General features: G+C 43.5%; 1 pseudogene; it reads left to right on the forward strand.

Moving 5' to 3' along the window:
- The first annotated feature begins 15,161 nt into the window (after window positions 1-15,161).
- On the forward strand, window positions 15,162-15,710 carry LOC147915157 (small integral membrane protein 29 pseudogene; annotated as a pseudogene).
- Window positions 15,711-17,097: the final 1,387 nt, after the last annotated feature.

Genomic DNA, 17,097 nt, shown 5'->3' on the forward strand with positions numbered 1-17,097 from the left:
GGGAAATGCAAATCAAAACTACAATGAGATATCACCTCATGCCTGTCAGAATGGCTATAATTAACAAGACAAGAAATAACAAGTGTTGGAGAGAATGTGGAGAAAAGGGAACTCTCATACACTGCTGGTGGGAATGCAAACTGGTGCAGCCACTATGGAAAACAGTATGGAGATTCTTCAAAATATTAATAATAGAACTACCATATGATCCAGCTGTTCCATGGCTGGGTATTTATCCAAAGACCATGAAAACACAAATGCATAAAGATATATGCACCCCTATGTTGATTGAAGCCTTAGTAACAATAGCCAAGCCTTGGAAACAACCTAAGTTCCCTTCGAGGGACCATTGGATAAAGAAGATATGATATATATACACAATGGAATACTACTCAGCTATAAAAAAAAGATGAAATTTTGCCATTTTTGACAAGATGGATGGACCTTGAGGCTATTATGCTAAGCGAAATAAGTCAGAGGGAGAAAGTCAAATACTGTATGATCTCCCTCATAAATAGAAGATAACAACAACAACAAGAACAACAAACACATAAATACAGAGATTAGATAGGTGGTCACCAGAGGAGAAGAGGGGAGGGAGGCTGGTGAGAGGGGTCATTGGGCACATGTGTGTGGTGATGGATGGTAATTAGTCTTTGGGTGGTGAACATGATGTAGCCTACACAGAAATCAAAATATGATGATGTACACCTGAAATTTATAATGTCATAAACCAACGTTACCTCAATAAAAAAATAAAAAGTAAATAAATCCTGCCCTTAGCCAGCCACCTCAAAGCCCTCCAGGAGCCCACGTGTGCAGTGCTCTCTGCTGAGTTCTGCTGGGGAATAGAGAGTAATAACACCATTTGCTCTCCCAAACCCCGCAGGTCTGCTGTTCTGATGCAATTGAATTTCCTTTAAAAAAAATTTTTGGAGGAGGGGCTAGAAACCATGCCCTTAATCTGCAGACTTTTAGAAGTATCAAGTAGCTTTTTCTATACTTGACAGTGAAAAAGCCCAATGCATTATTCTAAAACAAAGCTGTGGTGCTCAGAATCCAGGGTGCTGAAGAGAGCCCTGGATCCTAACGTGGCTGTAATGCTGAGTTCTGCCTGTGAATGAGAACCAGAGGCCCGACTTTTTCCCTGCAGTGAATGACCAAGTAAAACAAGTGCTTAACTTGGATCTTACGGCGGGGGAGAGGGGAGGGGAGGTATCAGGCACCCGCATCCCCACCCCCTTTCTGTCTCTTGACTCTAATGTATTTAATTAAAATGATTGTTTAAGTCACAGGGTTTCGGGGGAAGTAGTTTGGAAATTTAAGCAAAGTTCTTTTGAGGTAATTGGGATCTTTGAAGAGGGAAAAATATGAGGAGATAAAGACACTTGTGTCCCCACCGCTGCTCGTCCACCCCAAGCAAGAGCAACCCATAGAACTGCTTCCTTCCTTCAGTTTACATCCATCCAGCCCTTCTTATATCCCAGACATTGTGCTTTGTTCTTGGAATGCAGTGATAAGCCAATGCGGGGTCTCTGTCTTCAGTAATACAGCTGAGCGGTTATTGACTGATCTCTGTGTACCAGACACCATGCCAAGTGCCTTGTGTGCGTTATTTCACTTACTCTCTGCAACAGTCCTAAAAGTGACCTAAGATTATCCCCATTTGCACGACCTAGAGAGGTCAAATAATTGCCCACAGCAACACAACAAGGAAGTGGCAGAGACAGATCCCACACAAGTCTGTTCCACACCGAAGACTTTCTATAATCACGCCGTCGATTGTCCTAAGGTTCTTGCTTTGAAAAAAAGGATAAATGTCCCAGTTTGTAAGGCTATTTGGAGTATAGAATTTTTTACAACCAGTTGGGCGTTGTTTCTGTGAGCAATCCAACAGAAGCTGGAATTGCTTTGTGACATGGAAACTTCATTGAGTACAATACAGATGCCAAGATCTGATGCCCTCAACTAGGAAAAGTAATCATAGGTTCTAGTTGATCATATAAACTTGGAAAGACAAAAATACGAGACAAGATTCTCAACCTTTAAATCTAATTTTCTAAACTTCAAATTCTACTTTTTCAAAAAATATTTAATATGTTACAATAAACTGTTTTAAAAACCAGGATACAGAACTGTATGCTTATTTTGATTAATATCTTTTCAATTGTTTCCCAACAAATGGGTATTATTTATATTTTTTGCTTGTTGCTACCAGGGACAGAGCCTACTATTTTAAAAGGGAAATCAAATTGCAAAGCTGCTGCCTCTCTGTTTGGGGTTGCCAGCACTCCTTTCCAAAGGCCTATTTGCTCCTCCCCAACCTCATTCCCTCACACCAGGCTCTTCCCATGACTTAAGGGTTTTCGTTCTGCTGATAGTTCTCACAGTCAGCATTCTCTCACCTTAGCCAGTGGGCATAGCAAGGCTCCTTCAGCACCATCAGCACACAGGATCTTCTCTAGGCAAGTTACAAGCCAGATACACCTGGAATCCTCTTAATTCTGTTAATAGGGTGTAACGGACACCCCTGGGAACCTCTTCCAGGCTTTATGTGTATTATTTCAACGCTTGCCTTTAGCTGGGAAGGGAAATTCTCACAGTCATATGACAAGCAAAGCCAACTAATGATAAAATACAGTATTCGGAGTTCTGGATCTTTGTGTGTTTGTCATTGAATAGACAAAGTTCAGCTTCATAACTGTTCGTTTTAAGCTTAAAATGTCTGTGAGTTTGGCCCTCTGACAAGCAGAGGGTCGGGGGTAGATGCCACTGCTTAGGGACATATGGGAAAAAATGATGCCAAAGGGCAGCTCCAGCTGTCTCCATCTTGAGCTCTCCCTGCCAGGTGTGTGTGGGCATCAAGGAGCACACAGGAACTGGCCTGAACTCAATGAGAAATATCCAGAGTGCCCCGACCATGACTAGAATCAGGACCTGAGAAAGATTTCAAGATGGCCAAGTGGCTGTGGAGAGGGTCAGCTGCAAGAAAGTGGGGCCAGAACATGTCTCTTGAACATCACACAGGAGGTAAGAAAGAGTATTTCTGGAATATAAGAGATCCCTTAAGGGCGTCTTTTAGTATTACCATGCCCTGTGATGAAGGTCAATGGAAAATTACAATAATCCAATTCAGGCAGGACTACTAAGGCCTAGACCCTCCTTGAAGGAAGGTTTGGGTCATCCCACTAGGTAAAGAACCACGACCAGCTGAGAGCAAAGGGAATATAGAACAGGCAGTGGGAAAAGGTAATTATAAATACCAGCTACAACCATGTGTCCAGTTACAGAAACAAGAACCGTAATTGTCATGAGTATTTCTTCCTTATTTTGTTATGGATATATATGTGTAATATCGTTGTTTTCTTTCCTCTCTTATCCTCTTATCATGTAACATAAGACGTTTTTACTTTATATTATATATATCATAGTATTGTTAACTTTACATCGTATTATTTAAGTTATAGGATATCTAGGAGAAGCGTAAACATCACCCAAGGACTTTGTACCTTTTCTAGTACATTTTCGGTTGTATACAGGATAGTTGTATCATGTTAGGTGGAATTATGACCTTGTTATTGTCTTTATTGGAGATTAAGTATGGTTTAAGGAGACGTGTATGGGTGCCAAGATGACAAGGAGTGGACTGTGATGGTTAATTTTATATGTCAACTTGGCTTGGCCACAGTGCCCAGATAGTTGGTCAAACATTACTCTGAATGTTTCTGTGAAGGTGTTTTTGGATGAGATTAACATTTAAATCAGTGGACTTCCTTACAGGAAGTAAGCTGTGGCCCAAGCCGGTGGCCAAACTGGAAGGAGAAGCTTGTAGAAATGAAAAGAGTCTGAAGAGATGAGGCTGAGGAATGGAGGGGAGGTAGGGTGGAAGGGCTGGGAAGCTTATCTCTTGAATTTCATGGCAAATTCACTGGGTGATGAGAGGTATTTTCTTAACATTACACAAGTACCCCAGCAACATGTCTTTTTTAAGAGTACCTCAGCCAGCTGGGGTATCTCTGGGTTATCCTAGTACAATGTTTCCTCAGCTGGAGACTACTTGAGGCAGACCAAGGGTTTCTGGAACCTCTCCTTGCTTCTTCATCCCTCCCATTTTACCAGGTTCTGCAGCCGGCCTCCAATTCAGGAGGCATTTGGCTCACCTGTCCCAGCATCCTATTTCCTCTCTCCAGTCACTGGGTCAGGTCTGGAGTGGTAGAGGACGGAAGACACAAGTGGGGGTCCTAGTGTGTCAACTAGGGAAAAGTGAAGGAAAGCATAGGATGTGAAGGGATGCACAAAGGGGTCTGGGGTAAGCTGGAAGCCAAAGACCACCAGACTGACCAGCCCAGTCTTCCAGCACTGGCTAAGCTAGAAGGAAAGGCAGAACCAGCAGTGTGGAAAGAAGTGAGCTGTGACGGGGCCCAGATGCTTGGTGGCACTCGGGGCATACTAGGCCATCCTAGAGGTTTTTCCTCCAGTGGCTGCTCATTTTCCTGCATAATGTGAGGCTGCAGCAGCCACGACAGAGAAGGGTAAAAGTTGTGCTTGCAGGGAGGGTGTGTTCTGATAAGTAGAGGCTGGCTCAGGAAATGGGTCCCACCCACACACAAAATAATAGAACTCCACCCATGTCGAGGGGCTTGCACCTGGAAGGCAGAGTCCCAGAGTCATGTCCCAAAGAGAGACACCACATCCAGACACCTCAATGGCAGGGCTGAAAGGCAAGAAAAAGAAATGAATTATAAATGAAAGGAGCCAAGGGCCAGCCTTGGTGGCCTAGTGGTTAAGTTTGGCATGCTCCATTTTGGCAGGCCGGGTTCAGTTCCCAGGCGCAGACCTACATCACTCTGTCTGTTAGCAGCCATGCTATGGCAGCAGCCCACATCAAAAGAAAGAAAGCGGAGGATTGACAATGGATGTTAGCTCAGGGCAAATCTTCCTCACCAAAAATAAATAAAATAAAAGGAGCCAAAACTACCATTACTACAGGCACTATAATTATTAATCTAGACTATTTAGGATAGTTAACATAAAAACTATTGGAATAATAATGGATTTCAGTAAGTTGGTTGAATACAAGACAAATATATGGACAAAATTAAAAGCTTTCCCATTTAGAAGAGGTAATGGTAAAAAAATCATAATAATCATAATCACAACAAAAACTATGTAGTACTTGGAGACAACAAGAAAATGCAAAGTCTTTATTTTTAAAAAAGTATATCTTTACTGAGAGACATGAAAGATGGACTGAAAAACGAGGGGAAATAGCATGCTTTCAGATAGGAAAGCAACATTATAAAAGATGGATTTTTTCCCCTACGTTTATCTAGAATTCAGTGCAGTTTTGGTAGTAGGAGGGGGAGGGAAACTTGACCAATTGGTTCTGAATGAGTAGACATGCAAAATTAAGCCGGATAATTTTGAGAAATGCCATATAAGATCAAAACATACTACAAAGCTAAGCTAATTACAAAAGGATGGTTCTGGTGCGTGAATAGAAAAAGCAGTTTAATGGAACAAATATGCAGTCCAGAAACAGAACCACAAATTAATGGAAATTTAATATACAATAAAAGTAGCATTTCCAATCAAAAAAGATAAATTATTTAATAGTATAGAGACAATTATCTATGTATATACCATACACAAAAATAAATTCTAAGTAGATTAAAGATCTAAAAATGAAAACTAAAACTATAAAAATGCTGGAAGGAAATATGAGACTATTTCTATAATCTTGAGGTTGGAAAAGGATTTACTAATCTTAACACAATGTCCAGGAGACATAAAGGAAAAGACTGGAAGATTAGACTGCTTAAAAATTTAAACTTTTGTTCAAGGAGAGCCATCATTGAAATCGTTGGCTGAGAGAACATATCTACAACACATATAACAGATAAGCGCTAAAAATCCACAACCTATAAAGTGCTCCTACATATGAATAAGAAGAATATAAAACAATCTAGTTGAAAAAATACACAAAGGATAGATAAATCACAAAAAATATAATCAAATGGCCAATTAACATAAGAATATATGCTCATTTATGATGATGAATCCTAGTTTTTTAAATGCAAATCAAAAATAAAATTTTTTTTGTCAATCAGCTTGGTGAACATTAAAAGACCGGAGGGAGGGCCAGCGGGGTGGTGCAGCAGTTAAATTCGTGCGTTCTGCTTCCGCAGCCTGGGATTCGCCAGTTCCGATCCTAGGCACAGACCTACTCACGGCTCATCAAGCCATGCTGAGGCGGCATTTCACATAGAAGAACTAGAAAGACCTACAACTGGGATATACAACTATGTACTGGGGCTTTGGGGAGAAAAAAGCAAAAATAGAGGAAGATTGGCGCAGATGTTAGCTCAGGGCGTATCTTCCTCAGCAGACAAAAAACAAACAAACAAGAGCCTACAGGATCCAAGGAGCTAAGATATGGAACCAAAAGTGGAGATGGGGCGTGGGCAGGGCACAGAACCAAAAGCAGGAGAGTGAAGTAGGAGAAGCACAGAGAGTGGAGCAACCCTGGAGACACAGCCAACGCCCCAGGCGGCTCATTACAACACGTAAGGATGCCTAGCACAGCTTGGAACTGGCGAGCTGGATTTATTGAAAGGGGCTGAGCCAACTGAGTGGCATATGAGGGGACGTGGTAAGCAGTTCCAGGCACATAATGGGCACATTATACATATTTGTTAAATAAATAAATGAAGGAATAACTACATTAAGTAGGTGCAGTCACACTTGATCGCTTCAGCACCAAAAAATCCACCAAGACCTTCCAAGGTAATCAGAGAAGGGAGGATTTCAACATTCGGGAATGTGGGTGCGCCTCATAGCCCCAACTCCTGCCTCCAGGGATCCCCTCCCCTTAGGTGTGCCCGAGGCTGTTCCCTTTTACTTTCCACCCAGGCAAGGGCACAGACCTTTCCCCTAATTCCAGCGGGGCCAGGAGAGCAGAGTTGTTCTGAAACCAGGCTGAAATGTTTGCACAGTCTTGGCCAGAGGCTCAGAGCAAACTGAAGGGAAATTCACACCAGAGGTAACAGGCTGCCTCTGATTCCCCAGGCAATAGCGATGGAGTCACCCAACAGACGCTGAGATAACAGCGAATGTGGAGAAGTCCCTGGGGACAGCCACTCACATCTGTGCCCATCTTTATTTGATCTTCCGAGGTCTCTGTTGCTTTTCTGCTCCCTGAGGTTCGATGGGACAAAAAGAAAGTATTCACCACTTCCTCCTTGTCCTGAGGGCAGAGAGCCAAAGGGAAGCTCTGAAAAATGGTGGAGCCCACTCGTCCTGTTCTGTTTTTGCTATTCTTAAAGTGCTCCGAGGGACAGGATCTCCAAGGGCAGCCTGCGTCAAAATGACAAAGCTGTGAAAAACTCCTACTCTAGAGTCTAATAAGAAATTAGCTGGCCGGCCCCTTGGTTTAGCGGTTGAGTGCACGTGCTCCGCTGCTGGCGGCCCAGGTTCGGATCCCGGGTGCACACCGACGCACCGCTTCTCTGGCCATGCTGAGGCCGTGTCCCACATGCAGCAACTAGAAGGATGTGCAACTGTGACATACAACTATCTACTGAGGCTTTGGGGGAAAAATAAATAAATAAAAAAATTTAAAAAGTAAATAAATAAATAAATAAATTAGCAATTCAGCAGGTGTGAACACTTCTCAGAGTCAAAAATCGGCATCCAGTTTCTGCCACTATCTTGCTGTGTGACCTTAAGACCTCTCCTCCCTGAACCTCCATCTCTGCGTACAAAGAATCACTAGGCAGTCTTGAGTAACGCTGAAGACGGCTTAGAGTTCTGAGTTCCATCATTTTTATCCAGCCTGATGCCCTGCTGCCTCCTCCAGGATCTTCACTGCCCTTTTAGGTTCCCAAGAGCTGCGATCCAGGGCATGCAAGCAGGAGGCAAGTGGTGAGCCAGAAAAGAGCCCAGCATCCCTTCCCAGCAGTGGTACCAGCACTTATGAGGAACCACAACGAAACAAGCTGGCTAGAGGTGGAGCTCGCCATTTAATGGAGAAAGAATTAAGCCGCAGGTTGAGTTAATAGTCTAATTAAATATTATGGTCCAACAGTGTTGCACTGAACATTTTAGGTAAATAATACTCCCTCAAATATCAATAGCCTCTGCCAGCGATGAGTGACTCACCATGTGTACAGTCATAACTGCCTTACTTCTCGGAGAAATCAATCTGAGTGTGACAACTTAGTTTGGGCCAAAAACAGTAAGAAATTCAATCTAATGGGCTTAAGTTAATTAAAATAAGGCTAAAATCAAGGGCTGAACAAATTTGTATACCACGAAGTCATAGATATTTATTCCCTTAATAAAATCACCATATAAAAAACACATCATTTTGCTCCTAAATGCTCAATGGCATTTAAAGCAGTAGCAACCTCAATCTTTGGAGGGTGTTTAGAACCTTGCTTTCCTGACTATTGCTCTCTTTCTCAAGTCCTTTGGAGACTCCAAGCTAAAAGTCTTTGAGACCAGGCCAAATGACTTCCCTGGAAAGGCAATGACCCTCTCAAAGACTCAGGTCAGCTGATGATGGGTCTTTGGTGGCATGGACAGCTGGCAGGAGGTTTAGGCCTTGGCAGCTCCTTCTGCAGGGTGCACCTGTGCTTCCTGCCACCACCAAGTCACCTGGTTCCTGAACCACGCAGCCCGTACCACTTACTGCTGAGCCTTGAGCGTGGTTCATGGCATGTGTCCACAACTGTGCATCCTGACCTATCTCCAAGATGCACACCCATCTCCAAGTCCACTCTGACCTGTCCTGAACTTCCCAGCTGTTTTATTTCCTGTCTTTGGGCTAATCTTACCTACTCTTTAAATCTAATGCTTTCACCCTTTCTCTTATCTTTGCTTCCATTCTATCCCACTCCTTTTAGGTGTTCAGTGGTCCTCTAGGGCTAGCAAGTGTCCTGGAGCATTAGGGAAGAGGGACCTCTTATCATGGGAGAAGTCTCTGAAGCGGAGGGACTTCAGGGACACTGCTCAGAAGTGGAGCATCCTTCTACAGGGAGGTGCCATAGAGACAATGGAGCAGAAATGGGCCCTCAAACCTGCATCTGCTTCTGGACATCTGCCCCCTACAGAATATCCATATTCTATCGACCTCAGCACATCCAGACCAAACACCAGCTTAGGAGTGTTGTCAGGGGACCCTAGGCAGCAGGGCCTTGGTGAACAGAGAGCCACCTGTCTTTTCCACTCCTCCTACCTCTGTCCTCCTCCGAGGGTCGTGCTACCTTCCTTTTTAAGGCTACAAATACAAATTAACTTATTCCCACCCCCCATTCCAAAAGTAGAGCTTCATTTATTCAACAAAAATTTATCTAGCACTTACTATTTGCTCTAGGCACTGGGGATATACCTGGGAATAAAACACATAAAAATCCCTGCTCTCAGGAGGCATCACAATCCCTGACTTCAAAACATACTACAAAGCAATAGTAATCAAAACAGCATGGTACTGGTACAAAAACAGACACACAGATCAATGGAACAGAATTGAAAGCCCAGAAATAAAACCACACATATACGGACAGCTAATTTTCGACAAAGGTGCTAAGAACATGCAATGGAGAAAGGAAAGTCTCTTCAATAAATGGTGTTGGGAAAACTGGACAGCCACATGCAAAAGAATGAAAGTGGACCATGTGTTATCGCCATTCACAAAAATTAACTCAAAATGGATCAAAGACCTGAAGGTGAGACCTGAAACTATAAAACTCATAGAAGAAAATATAGGCAACACACTATTTGACATTGGTTTTAAAAGAATCTTTTCGGATGACATGCCTACCCAGACTAGGGAAACTAAAGAAAAAATAAACAAGTGGGACTTTATCAGATTAAAGAGCTTTTATAAGACAAGTGAAACCAGAATCAAGATGAACAGACAACCAACCAGCTGGGAGAGAATATTTGCAAAACATACATCTGACAAGGGGTTGATCTCCATAATATATAAAGAACTCACACAACTGAACACCAAAAAACAAACAACCCGATCAAAAAATGGGCAGAGGAAATGAAGAGACATTTCTCCAAGGAAGATATACAGATGGCCAATAGGCACATGAAAAGATGCTCAACATCACTAATCATCAGGGAAATGCCAATCAAAACAACACTAAGATACCACCTCACGCCCGTTAGAATGGCTATAATCACCAAGACAAAAAACAACAAATGTTGGAGAGGATGTGGAGAAACAGAAACCCTCATACACAGCTGGTGGGAATGCAAATTGGTGCAGCCTCTATGGAAAACGGTATGGAGAGTCCTCAAAGAATTAAAAATAGAGATGCCCTATGATCCAGCCATCCCACTACTGGGAATCTATCCAACGAACCTGAAATCAACAATCCAAAGAGGCTTATGCACCCCTATGTTCATTGCAGCATTATTCACCATAGCCAAGAAGTGGAAGCAACCTAAGTGTCCCTCGACTGACGATTGGATTAAGAAAATGTGGTATATATATACAATGGAATACTACTCAGCCATAAAAAAAAGACAAAATCGTCCCATTTGCCACAACATGGATGGGCCTAGAGCATATTATGTTAAGTGAAATAAGCCAGAAAGAGAAAGACAAACACTGTATGATCTCACTCATATGTGGAATATAAACCAACACATGGACAGAGAAAACTGGACTGTGGTTACCAGGGGCAGTGGGGGTGGGCACAAGGGGTGAAGGGAGTCATATATATGGTGATGGACAAACAAAAATGTACAACCCAAAATTTCACAATGTTAGAAACCATTAAAACATCAATTAAAAAAAAAAAAAACAAAAAAACACGGGGGGGAAATCCTTCCAGCCAAAAAAAAAAAAAAAACCCCTGCTCTCATGGGGCTTAAATCCTAGTAGGAGAGACAGAAAATAAACAAGATAAATAAGTATTTGTATTGCCATGGTGATAAGTGCTAAGGATAAACATAAAGTAGGAAAAAGTGATAGAAGTTGTCAGAGATGAAGGGATGGTGGTGCAATTTAAAAAATTTCACTCTTGGGCCGGCCCTGTGGCTTGGCGGTTAAGTGCTCGCGCTCCACTGCTGGCAGCCCCGGTTCAGATCCCGGGCGCGCACCGACGCACTGCTTCTCCAGCCATGCTGAGGCCGCATCCCACATACAGCAACTAGAAGGATGTGCAACTATGACATACAACAATCTACTGGGGCTTTGGGGAAAAAAAGGAGGAGGATTGGCAATAGATGTTAGCTCAGGGCCGGTCTTCCTCAGCAAAAAGAGGAGGATTAGCATGGATGTTAGCTCAGGGCTGATCTTCCTCACAAAAACAAAAACAAAAACAAAATAAAATAGTTTCACTCCAAAGGTGACATTTGAACAAAGACTTGAAGGAGGTGGAGTAACAAGGCACGCAGAACAGGGAACAGGAGTAGATTCAAGATTTGTGACCCAATTTTGTGACTCTCTTTAAGAAAAAGAATATAAAATTATTAACATAAAATTAGCTGCAGGTGGGGGCCGGCCCAGTGGCGGAGCGGTTAAGTTCTTGTGCTCCACTTCGGCAGCCCAGGGTTTGCAGGTTCAGATCCCGGACACAGACCTGTGCATCACCACTTGTCAAGCCATGCTGTGGCGGCGTACCATATAAAGTAAAGGAAGATGGGCACAGATGTTAGCCCAGGACCAATCTTCCTCAGCAAAAAAGAGGAGGATTGGCAACAGACGTTAGCTCAGGGCTAATCTTTCCTCAAAAAAAAGAAAAGAAAAGAAAATTAGCTGCAGGGCCTTAGAGAGGCCCATGCAAGTGAAGAGCCGGAAGCTTACGCTCCATTAGCTTAAGAGTAACTGCCTTGCTCGGGGAAGAGCATCCATGCAGAGAGAACAGCAAGTGCAAAGGGAGGCTCAAGCATGCACAGTGAGCACAAAGAGGCCAGGGTAGCTGGAGCAGAGCAAATGAGACAAACAGCAGAGTGGGGTGCGGTCAGAGGGAGCTGGGGCCAGATTACAGGGGATGTTGGGCTTCGGCTTTACTAGTTGGGATGGGAGCCACTGGAGGGTTTTGAGAAGAGGAGTAACGTGATCTGGCTTCCATTTTGAAAGAACCCCTCTGACTGCTCTTTTGAGAATAGACAATATTTTGAAGTACATCAGGGATGGGAGCAGAGAAACCAGTTGGAGCAATTGAGGAGAGAGATGCCGGTGGCTCAGACTGTTACCGAACCAAGTGAGCTCACCTCCTGGTGAGTTAAATAAGACTCTACACCAGTGGAAGTTGTCTCACAAAGCAAAGTGTATTTGCAGCAAATAGGAGGCCATGAGGAATCATTTCCAAAGTCATGGCGTCCCCGAACAAAGGGAAGCAGGAAATTTTATTTCAGTTGGTGAATGAATATTCAAAAGGGAGAGGCAGATATTCGCTTGCACAGGCTCAGCTGGAAAATATGCTTCCACATAATGAGGCCTAAGTTCCTCCTGGAGAGATCTTTGCATTAAAAATAAGGCAAAGGTCATGGGCATAGCTCTTGTGGTGAGGCTTGGTCGTTTGAGGATGGCTGGTGGTTACATCTCCTTAACATACAAAAGTTAAAGAAACAACTTGGAAAAACAGTTAATTGCTTCCAAACCCACCTTTGAGTTTCTTGAGGCACCTAGTTGGTGACAAGACCAGGTATGAAAAGTGGCAGCATCAGAGGTGTGAAAAGTGGCCCGATTCTGAATATGCTTTGAAGACACAGTCTGCAGGATTTGCTACCAGATCAGATGCAAGGGTAAGAGAGAAAAAGAAATGTCAAGAATGACTCTGAGGATTTTGTCCTGAGTAACTGGAAGGATGTAGTTCCATTAACTGAGATGGGTGGTGGGGGGGCGGGGATTTGAGAGCAGATTTTAAGTGGAAGATTAGAGTTTAGTTTTGAATATATTAACTTTGAGATGCTTATACACCCAAAGGGAGAGATGGAGTCTGGAATCCAGTCTGAAAGAGAGCTGGCCTGGAAAAAATAACTTCTTGAACCTGGATTAGATCACTAAGAAAGTGAATATGGATAGAGAAAGGCAGTGGTCCTCGATTTGAACCCTGAGACCCTCTGATATTTAAAAGTGAAGGAGGAGAGACGGAACTGGCGGAGGAGACAAAGAAGGAACAGGCAGGAGGTAGGAGAAGAACCAAGAAAGAGCGATCTCCCATAAGCCAGGTGAACAAAGAACATCAGAGGCAGAAGTGATCAAGGGCCTCAGATGCTGCTGATTGGTCAAAACATGAAGACTGAGCATGGCTGCAGAATTTAACAACACATGGAGATCACTGGTGATAGGAGGCATACCAGTGGGGTCCAGACCTCAGCAGAGTGAAAATCAAACCACAATTAAACCTGCAGTGTGATATGTCTGGCTGTGCTGCCTTTAGCCCCTGTAAGCAGTTCACCCCATCTGGTGTGGTCCCTGGGACCTTCCTCCTTCACTCAGGACTTGTGCGCTGCTCCTGCCTCCAGGTTCTTTCCAACCTTGCAAGCCAAATTCAGACACCCGGACCAACACTTCACATACCGGAAGCCACTGATCTCCCAGACAGCTGGGATTCTATAATCCCCTGCGTGGGAAAAAGAAATAGAAAATACAAGAGAGACAAGGAGAGAGAAAGAGGTAGACTGGAGACAAATGAGTTGCCCATTTTTAGCTTCTGATGTCAGTGAGTACATACTACCTTTACATTGTGAGTTAGGTGTAAATTACAGAACTGTATCAATGACTGTGAAGATGGTACAAGTCGGTGGGAAGATAGCTAAAGCGACATTACATCTATCTGTTTACAAAAGGACTTTCCTTTTTTTTTTCCAAGTAAAAATAGGTAATCATCGGGGGCTGGCCTGGTGGCGCAAGTGGTTAAGTGCGCGCACTCTGCTGCAGCGGCCTGGGGTTTGCCAGTTCGGATCCCAGGTGCGCACTGATGCACCGCTTGTCAAGCCATGCTGTGGTGGCGTCCCATATAAAGTAGAGGAAGATGGGCGTGCATGTCAGCCCAGGGCCAGTCTTCCTTGGCAAAAAAAGAGGAGGATTGGCAGATGTTAGCTCAGGGCTGATCTTCCTCACAAAAAAGAAAAAAAATAGGTAATCATCAAACTAATATAAGGATTTGAAAGAAAACTGAAAGGCCAAGAAGAGGCTGCTCTAAGGTTTATAGTATGTATCTTTAACTTAGCACAGTGATCTAATGCACGTGTAGTATAAGAACCACACAGCAGTCTACTTTACCTTCTCCCCTCCTGATCTATCTGCTGCTATGGTTTACATTTAACTTTTACACGTGCTATAAAACCTCCACGACATTGTTCTCATTTTTATTTAAACAGTCAATTGTCTTTTAAAGAGATTTAGATAATAAGGAAAATATTTCATATATTTACCCATGTAGTAGCTCTTCATTCCTCTGTGTAGACCCATATTTTCTTCCGGTATGCTCATCCTTCTGCCTAAAGGACGTCCCTTAACCTTTCCTGTAGTGCAGGTCTGCTGGTGATGAACTCCTTCAGATTGTGTATGTCTGAAAAAAAGCCTTTATTTCATTTTGTTTATGAAGGATATTTGTGCTGGTTCTGGAATTCTGGTTAACAGGTTCAATTTTTTTCTTGCAGTGCTTTAAAGAAGTGGCTCCACTTCTTTCTTGCTTGCATTTTTTCCAGTGGAAATCTGCTGTCGTCCTTGTCTTTGTTCCATCCATGTTTCCTTAGGCTGCTTTTCAGGTTTTCTCTTTATCATTGCTTTCAAGTACTTTGATTATGATGTTCCTTGGTGTTGTTTATTTCATGTTACTTACGCTTGGGGTTTATTGAGCTTCTTGGATCTGTGAGTTTATAGTTTTTATCAAATTTTGGTCAAATCTTGGAAAAATTTTGGCGAGTATTTCTTCAAATGTTTTTTTCTGTTCTGCCTTTCTTCTTTTCTCTCTGAAGCTGAGCTTTGACTGGCTCAGGTGGCAATATATGTCCAAAACACACTGGGGAAAAAAAGCATAGCTAGCTTTTTTTAAAAAAATGATCTTGGGCCCAAGAGCCAACTGATGGCATTCCTGTTGGGCCACAGCAGCATGAGGGAGCCCAGAGGAGTCACCCTCCTGAGGTACTACTACCCATGCTGACTACCCAGCCCTCTGGTTGCCCATGTCATGAGGAATGCCACAGTGCCCAATGCCACCAGGCCAATAGTGACTCCACCGTGGGCTATGGGTTGGGGCCTCTCTTCCTCATCACCCTGGTCAAGGTGGTGGTGGCTGTAGTAGTGTATGTCCAGAAGAAAAAGTAGGTGGACTGGCTTCACCATCACCCATTTCCCATGTACAGCTATCACCCCACTGAGGAGCTACACAAGGCTGAGCAGGAGCCATGGGAGACCCCAGGTGGTACATGGCTGGCAGAGTGGCTACCAGCACAAGTGGATTCCCTTGCTGGATGTTAAGACATGGCCTGACCCCCTTGCCCTGATCTTCAGAACCACAGGGTCCTGGAGTGCCTGGGGGCCTGAGATCTGCTGCTTCCCCCTCCCATTTGTACCCACCCAGCCCCCCTTGCTGGGTACTGGGTCTCCACTCCTCCTCCCACCTGTCCCCAGCAGCCCCTGTTTCCTAAGCCCCTGCATAGCAGCCAGTCTCCACCATCACCTCCTCCCCCCAGGCCTTCAGTCCTCTGTGGGCTCTAAGCCTGCCACCCACTCCTAGGTGCTAATGGGAAGCTGTTCTGTCTGGGGTGGAAGGGTGGCTGGGAGATGGAGCTTCACCCTTTCCATGGGCACCACCTTTCTCTAGCCCTCCCTGCCTTGCCTTCAGAGTTGTTTCTGTGGTGACAGAGCCTATTGTATTTTGTAAATAATAGTTTTGTGGCAAAAAGAATAATAATCTTAGAGTAAGATATATTTTAGAAAAATATATAAATAGCATGTAAACAACAGCCATTAAAGAGAGAGAGAGAAAAGAAAATAGAGAAGAGAGAAGAAAAATGATAGATAAATTTGACAGCACGAAATGTTTAAACAATGGCAAAAAAAATACTCTAAACAAAATCAAAAGATAATGACAAAAAGAGAGGAGAGAACACATATGTAACACATATGACACAGAGCTAATTAGCATAATCACAAAAGGACATTTACAAATAAAGAAGACAAAGATTTTTTAAAAAGAAAGAAATGAGCAAAGGATATAAAAAAGTAGTGCATGGAAAAAAAGTAAATGGCTAAAAAACGTAAGTAAATGTGCTCAACTTTACTGATCTTAAAGACATGCCCATCACAGCTACATATACCATTGTTCACCAACAGATTAAAAACTTGGAAATGACCCACCCTTAACATTTGCAGGGTTCAAGCAACAATACAAATGCATACCCACATGTCCTATAATTAAATACTTAAAGGTTATAAATCAAGCAAACTGCTAAATAAAACATGTTCTTTTCTCTTACCTTAACAAACATGTCAATCCTCAATCACAATCAGAAAGGCCAGGTTCAATTTTAGAGTTCTCACACTCCTCAGACTTCTGTACCAGATCCAGCTCCCAGCCTAGCATCCATAGCCTGCCCCCTTTCTTTTCCCACCCCAGCTCCATCCTCCACTGTGAGATGCCTTATGCCTGTGTGTGTGTGTACACCCCACCCCACACATCCAAGCCCCCTCTACACTTTATATATGGTTACTTCTTGAGCACCTTATACCAACCATATATGCTCTGGAAGATGGATCTGGGAAGGGGCCTATGAAGACCCTAGAGGTAGGTTTAGATCTCTTTGGGAAGGAAATTTTGAGGTCCCAGATACCCAGAGCTGGTCAAGAAGGAGAGGGGTGCAGGCTCTAGGTGGGCACATCCCCTTGACTCCATAGAGCCCAGGCCCTGTGGGAAGGGCCCAGCCAGAGGAAAGCCAGAATGGAGATTTCTAAAGCTTGGGGCCCACAGTAGGGGCCCCTCTGGCCCTGGTCCCAGGGAGGTACAAGATGTAGGGAAACAGGCATGTTCATACACTAGTTGTTTCAAATAAATTTGGAGAGGAGAGTAATTGGGCAATATCCTCCAAAATTCAACCCAGCAGCTCCGCTTCTAGTAATGTATC

This window comes from Ceratotherium simum, chromosome 15 (genome assembly GCF_057802395.1).
Source record: "Ceratotherium simum simum isolate JZ-2026a chromosome 15, ASM5780239v1, whole genome shotgun sequence".
NCBI lineage: Eukaryota > Metazoa > Chordata > Mammalia > Perissodactyla > Rhinocerotidae > Ceratotherium > Ceratotherium simum.